We start from the raw sequence: 7,805 nt of genomic DNA, 5'->3' as shown, positions 1-7,805 counted from the left end.
TTTTCGAGTATAAGATTTTAAAACTTGATAATTTGGTGTTCTTGAAGACTATGCTCAAAGAGTTGTAAGTTCTGGCAATTAACAAGTTGGAAAAGGTTTGAATATATGATCTAAAATGGACTTGAGGTGTGATGTCTGAAGACTGACTTAAGTTTGGAGAGATTTATCATCAGAATGTTGGTAATAAAGTGATTTTTTTTTGGGGGGGTGGGGTTTGGATTTTTTTTTTCCAGTCACAGTAACTTATGAAGATCCCTCATCGGCTAAGGTCTAGAAGGGTTGTGATCTTCACCAATGATGGGACTTTCAATTCCACTGAAATTACAAAATCCTGATATATTAAGGAAGATGACTATCTTGGAGATAATGAATTATCTATGGAAGTTTATTTAATTTGAGTATGTCTTTTTCAAATTGTGGCCTATAAAATAACAATACATCAAGCTAAAATTTAAGGTGACTCCCAAGGCCTCAGAATTCATTAGAAACAATAGGCTTTGCCCTAATAGGAAATATCAGAAAGTTTTTCTATATTTAAAAAAATGATACTTCTGGGTCATTCATGGAAGAACATTGAGACTATAGTAACAAATAAAACTTCAATATTAGAGTACCTAACTCAACAACTTTTTGATTCATTGTATTTAAAATTTTTTATATATTTATTCACTTGATATTTTTCTATTTCTTGTATGAGGGAGCATCATTTATCATTCAGTTTAGGATATATCTTGGGATATTTCAGGAGAACAAGGTCATTGTTTATATATTTCTTCCATTCAAAAATTATACTTTGCATTCCAGTATTCAGAATTTTATTCGATGTTTAGGTACCATAAAAATAAACCTTAAGTTGACTAGATATATATAAAAACAACTAAGAGGAGAAAGATTAAACTGAGGTGAAAAAAATCACAAAAATGAAGCAACAGATAATTATATGGAGATGACAATAAAATTTCAATATTCTTAGCTTAGAAATAAGGAAACCAAGGAAATTCTTCTCATGATCAGAGAAGCAAAAGAGCTCTTGGCCATAAACAAAGCAGACTTGATGAGACCATTTGTCAGTTCATCACTATGGATTCAATTATTTCCTCTATAAGTGAATTAAATAGTGGCTGGGAGTAGAAGACAAATATTAAAATTTTGTATTCTTGTAACTATATAGTGAACAATCTAAAATTAATAGCAATTAATTTTGATTAACTTTATTAAAGCAAACCTCAGTTATAAAATGAATGTGTTTTTCGTTAGTAATAGGACCATACTCTTATTCTTCTAGCAGTACATTGAGGCTATTACATTAATTTGGTGCCCAGTGAACTACTGAACGAATACTTCCCTCCTGCAAGAAGAACAGAAGAAAAGCAGAAATGTTACAAAATTTCTCATAAGAGTAGCAGGAAATTAGATAAAATAGTGACATTTTCACATTCTGGATAGGAAAACTATTACTCTAATACATTATTATATAAGCCAAGCAATTTATAATTTCTTCCCTCCTTGGTAGAAATACTATCTTTACAAAATCCAATATGACTATATGACCATTTTTGTTTTAGTCATTTGAACCACATCATCACAATGACCTTGATTCATCTGGTCAAGAACAGGATGTTTAAAGATGTTTAAAGAATTTTGAAAGTTTGTTTCACTTATTTAATTTTTTTAACTTACTACTCTTTTTCTAGCATATAGTGGAAGGTTTTGAGGGCAAGCTTGAGGTTAAAACAATTTTAAATGCCCTCAAAAATCTAACCCTGTAGCAACTTCTGGGAAGGGAATGTAGAGGAGGAGATCAGCTAACCAGTTTTCTTTTCTAGTAAAATAGTCAAAAATGAACACATTTTAGGTCTTTTTTTTTAAAAGAGAAATTTTTAATATACAAAATTTGGATTGAAATTCAAATTCTGTGGTATGAAAGAAGGTCATTGATCTGTTCAGTGAAAATGAAAGTCACAGATTTTAATTTTTCCTTTTATATGATGGAAAGGTACCAACACTATGCATCCTTTGACTGAATGAAGAGGAGAGATCTACCTCTGCCTGGCTCCTATCTTGTCCAATTCATTTGAGTCAAGGCTTCTGGACTGCCTTGACCCTATCTGTTTATTATTGTTGAGTAGTTCTTTCAGTTGTGTCTGTCTTTTTGTGACCCCTTTTGGAATTTTCTTGCTTTGCTATTTCTTTCTGTAGCTCATTTTACAGATGGGGAAACTGAGACAAACAGGGTTAAGCTAATAAGTGTCTAAGGTCAGATTGAACTCCTATCTTTCTGACTCCAGGCTCAGTGCTCTATCCATTGTTTTACCTAGTTAACCAAAACTCAGAAGTTCTTTAGGTGTCATGATTCCATCACAACTTTAAATACCTTACAATTTCAGCCTTATTTCATATTTCTACTTTTCACAAAATCTAGGCTGTAATAAAAAATTTTACATAAATATTTTCCAACTATATACAATGATGTTTTGACCAAACTTTTTTTGCAAGGTTTTAAGTTTTACAATTTTTCTCCTTTCCTCTCCACCAGAAAGAAATCTTATATAGGCTTTATATTCTATGCTTAGATTGAAAATGAATGTGTTGTGAAAGAAGAATCATATCCAAAAGGAAGAAAGAAAGCATTAGAGATGACAAAATGCAATCAAATTTGACTGCTTGCCTTAAGCAATTCTATTTCTCTCTAGCAGAAGCCCATCTTGATCTTTATAAACTCCACTGTTTGAATGTCCAATCATTTCCCTCTGCACCTGTTAGTGTTGTTTAGTTGTTTTCAGTCATGTCTGACTCTTAGTAACTTTATCTGGAGTTGTCTTGGCAAAGATACTGGAGTCATAAGTGATTTGCCCAGAGTCATACAGCTAGTGTCTGTCTGAGGTCAGATTTTAACTCAGGAAGATGAGTCTGGTACTTCATTCACTACAACACCTAGCTCTCCTACTTGTGACTATGGTTCTAATTTCAGCAAAGTAGTTTTGTTATGGAGCTTTAAAAACCTCTAGCTGGAACTGAAAATTCAGGACATCAGAAACTACTAGGTAAATGGGGGGCATAATACTACTATAATTCTTAAGTATTTCTTATTCCTTGAGGTTGGTACCATTAGCTGACTACAATTTTTGTGGTTGTTTGTCCTTAATTCTTGAAGGGGACCATAACAGCAGGGATGCGATACCATGACATACAAGTGAATTAAATTTAATTTTTTGGTCAGTCATTTCATATATCTTGTCTTAGTTTCTTCAACTGTTGAAACATGGGGGTGGGGGTGGGATCCAAGTTAGATCGGATGATCTCTAGGTCTCTTATAGTTCAGAAATTCTGCAATTTTATGAGTATATGATGAGGAAAACACAGTACTGTGTATGGTCCAAGGGGGAAAGTGCATTACCAACTGGAGAAACTTTGAACTTTGTAAAATAGATGGTTATTTATTTCTGAGTTAGGCTTGAGGACATGGCACTAGCCCACCTTTCATGAAAAGATATCTCTAGGAAATGTGATTCTACAATCTACTGATCCAGAATTCATATGGAAGTAACAGTCAACTAATGAAAAAAGCTCTACTTTTCTCAACTTTAACCCCTTCCTTCCTTTAAGATCCACCCTCTCATTTCTCCTTCCTTCTTCAAAGAAAATACACTTGGGAGAAAGGTTCTTCAAATGAATAGAAGAACTATGCCTGGGAAGAACCTTTTTCATAGAGAATACTGAGGAAATGGAATTATTTCCCAATCCTGGAGATCAAATTTAAATCCAAATCAGAAAATTCAAGGCATGCTGGAAATCCCCAGAACTAACTGTCAGATACTCACCCAGTGCTTTGGAATGATTTTTGTGCAGCTGAAGGTAAGAAGAGATTTTTTTTGGTTCCTTGCTTACAATCCCTTCTAATGTTTTATTGAAAAGACAGGTTGCACTGACACAAATGTAAAATAAGTTGCTGGAATTGACTCTATGACTTTGAAGGAATAACAGGGGAAACTGCTATTAAATGTATAGTGGGGCATATATTCCTGAAGTAGGACAAGAACCATAATAACCAGACTTTTTATTGCAGATGCTTCTTTTTTCAATGAAATGCAGTATGTTAAGATTCTCAGGCTACTGAGGAGGTATTGCAGTTGGAGTAAATAGAGAGTATCACACTGCATGCTTCCTGGGTTGCTTTGTCTTTTGAATTGGTCTTGGAGGTTAATATTGATTTAGATTTGTTTTATTTTCATAGTGTCCTTTTGTTTCAAATTGCTTCACTTTTTCTAGATTTGATCTATCTTGCACAGTAAGATAACATATAAAGTGCTTTGCAAACCTTAAAGAATTATAGAGAAGTTAACTTCATTACTAATTTATTTTATTCCTACTTAAGAGTTTATAAAATGCATGTCCCCTTTTAAAGAAAAAATATTGTTTCTACCATATATTTTCAATTGACTGCTTCTCTAAATGATGCAAGGAGTCAAGTCTTAAGAGTTTAAGTCAGGAAGACAGTTCCAATCTTTCCTATGGCACTTGGTATTTGTGTGACCATAAGCCACTCTGAATCTCAGGAAACTCTACAAGACTTATCTGCTGATATATGGATGAATTGAGATGTGTATCAATGAAGAGAATTGCCACACTTTCAGAATCACAGATCCTTGACATATCCCAATATGTAATCTTGATTATACATAATTAAACACATTTTACATTTAGATCACCAACTCAAAAAAAGCTAATCCTATATGGTGTTCTGCTAAATACAACTGGCTCCTATTTCATCATATAATGCCTACTCAATGAATATTTGAGTTGAACTCTTATCCAAAGTATTAATTATCTCTATGGCATACTTGATAAGTGGTCATTCATATATTGCTTGAATCCTCTCTCCTGAAAAATCTCTCCAGCAATATGGAATTTACTATGCACCACAGTAGCCATTTTCAAACTTTAATTACTTGTTTGCTCTTTTCTATATTAAAATGAAATCTGTCTCCATATCTTCCATCCATTATTAGTTCTACTTTTCCATTTCAGGTCATTATTCATATGTATTCATATATTTAGACCTTAAAACATTCAAAGACAACTTTTGTGTGTTTCTCTCTTCTCAGTTCCTTCTACCCAGTTATTTGTTCCATATCTCATCTGCCATTATTTGAGTCTTTTTACATTCTAGTTATGCTCTTCTAGATGTGCCACCTGATACTTCTCCTACAACATGGCAGCCAGAACTTAACATATTTCTATTTACTTTCTGTGGTTCTGGAGACCATATATCCATTACACTAATATAAGATGAATTAGCAATGTGGCAATGACACCAAATTGTTTACTTATGCCAAAAATTACTATTTGAATTATATTTAACAAATATACATATGTAAAATGCTAACCTCACTGTTCCCAACTGAGGGGACGGGGTGGGAATGGAGAATGGAGGGAAACTTTGTAACTTGGAAATATGCACATACAAATGGCTAAAAATAAAGTTATTAAAAAAAGAAATCAGTTAAAAAGACCCTTTCAGAGTTTTAACTTTGTTGTTCAGTCATTCAATCCTGTCTGACTCTTCGTGACCCTGAATTCCATATTGTCTATGGGGTTTTCTTGACAAAAATACTGAAATGGTTTGTCATTTGCTTCTCCATTGAATTTAAGGTAAATAAAGGTTAAATCACTTGTCCATGTTCACATAGCTAGTAAGTTTCTGAAACTGGATTTGAATTCATCTCTTCTTGGTTGGAACAGTCTTCTATTGAGTACTCTATTGAGCCACTTAGCCATTTCCTAAACTCCTCCATAACTGCCATGGCTGTCACTCTCAGGGTCCAGTCTCTTTCCTAAGGTTTTCCCTCCCTTAAATTCTGGAATGGACAAGTTCCAGATACTGGGCAAGTCAATTAATCCTGTTTGCCTTATTTCCTCATCTGTAAAATGAACTAGAGAAGAAAATTAGAAAACCATATTTTTGTCAAGAAAACCTCAAATTAGGTTATGACCCAACAACAATACAATTTACTTCATCCCATTTTATCCCTCCATTACTTTCATAAGCAATCCCATTGTTTTCTATTCTCTTTTATCACTTCTACTTTTTAGCTTTCTTGGCTTTCTTACAAGGCTCAGGTCAAATTCTATCTCCTTCAGAATGTCATTTCCCTCCTTCTGACACCGTCTTTCTGAGATTAACTTTTCTTTATACATCTTGTATGTATATAACTACTTATATATTGCCTCATCATACAAATAATATATGTTTATAAAATTATAAATAATATATGTAAATGTATGCTTTATAAATATATAACAAAATTAGAGAATGACCAAAGGAGGGTTTAGGAGGAGATGATCCAGTAATATTTGAGCAAGGAAAGAATACTCAGTTGAGGCAAAGATCATGGAAAGCTGCACAATGAATTATTAGCTGAGCAAAGATGAGAAAGAAGATGAGAATTCTGAAAATTAGAGATTAAAGTAGAGGGTGGGGTAACATGATAGTCTAGAGCAATAGTTGGGGCTAATGAACAAAGACAGAAAAGAGAAAGTTAATGTAGAAGTCTAATTGGGTTTAGAATGTAGAATGTGTGAATTTTAGGGGGAAGTAAACACCTCTCAATTATTTATTCTGTTTGGGTTGCCCAAATTTTACTTGATACTTGACTAAAGAAAATTTACTTACAAAGAAAAAGAATTTTTCTGGATACAAATACTTTGGAATATTTAAGATGTTTTATCAGACGCAAGTAGAACATCAGTAATTTCTAGTCCTTTCCAAATAAAATAAATGTTCAATTGGAAGAAAAGTTTATTTTAGCTGCATGACTAATTTAATTAGGTTATTCACAATTTAGTTCATCTCCTAGAAAGAACAATAGTTTATATGACTGTTTAGTAGATTCAGAATCAGAAACCTATGCTAAAAATGTAGTTTCATCCTAACCACAGATTTAATGTGGGTCTGATGAGTTAAAAAAATAGGGGCCATTAGGAATGACATGAAAACATTAGGCTGTGGGGGGAAAACGGACTTCTGGGGGACAATTCTTACAGAGTTTTTCCTGAAACCTCCACTTTGCAGAAATGTTCTCTTGTTCTCCAGGTTTAGCTACTACTTGTCTAGGTCCAGCACAGAACCTTGATGGACATCTTATAAGATCCAGCAAGGAGACAGAGAGGGAGCAGTCAGGAGGAAAACCAGGAAAGAATGGTGTCCTGAAAACCTAGAAAGAAGAGAGTTTCAAGGAGGAGAGAGAAAGACAGTGTCAGTGGCTATAGAGATGTTAAGGAGAAAGGGATTTGAAAAAAAACCCATTGAATTTGGCAACTAAGAGATTATTAGTAACTTTGGAGAGAGTAGTTTGGATGGAATGATAAGGTCAGAAGATAGATGGTAAGGAGTTAAGAAGAGAGCATTAGAATCAGTTGGATTAACTGTTTAGCCTAGAGAAGAGAAGACAATAGTAGGAGGTGAAATATGATAGCTGTCTTCAAGTAATTGAAAGGTTATCACTTGGAAGACTGTTCTGCTTGGTCCTATAGGATCAAATTAGGGGCAATGTATAGAAATTGCAAAGGATAGAATTTTAGGGTTGATATAAGGAAAAACTTCCCAACAAAAAGCAGAATGGACTTCTTTGTGAGGAAGTGGACCCCTCAGAAGTTATCAAATAAAGCTTGAATAGTTGCAAATGGAGTATCTTATAGAAGAAATTCTTCTTTAAGTATGTTTTAGACCAGAAGTCCTTTTAATTTCTTTCCAACTCAGAAATGCTCAGATTTTTATCCTGAACCAAGTCATTCATTTTATTTAC

The 7,805-nt window shown here is 33.6% G+C and overlaps 1 long non-coding RNA gene across 1 annotated transcript; it reads left to right on the top strand.

Moving 5' to 3' along the window:
- Positions 1 to 1,866: 1,866 nt before the first annotated feature.
- On the top strand, positions 1,867 to 7,314 carry LOC141498576 (uncharacterized). Its single transcript, XR_012471694.1, has 2 exons — positions 1,867 to 3,044; positions 3,641 to 7,314. It is a non-coding gene; the product is annotated as an uncharacterized LOC141498576 (long non-coding RNA).
- Positions 7,315 to 7,805: the final 491 nt, after the last annotated feature.

This window comes from Macrotis lagotis, chromosome X, assembly GCF_037893015.1.
Source record: "Macrotis lagotis isolate mMagLag1 chromosome X, bilby.v1.9.chrom.fasta, whole genome shotgun sequence".
Classification (NCBI taxonomy): domain Eukaryota; kingdom Metazoa; phylum Chordata; class Mammalia; order Peramelemorphia; family Peramelidae; genus Macrotis; species Macrotis lagotis.
The sequence above is the reverse complement of the archived record's forward strand: the minus strand, read 5'-3'. Positions and strand labels throughout refer to the sequence as shown.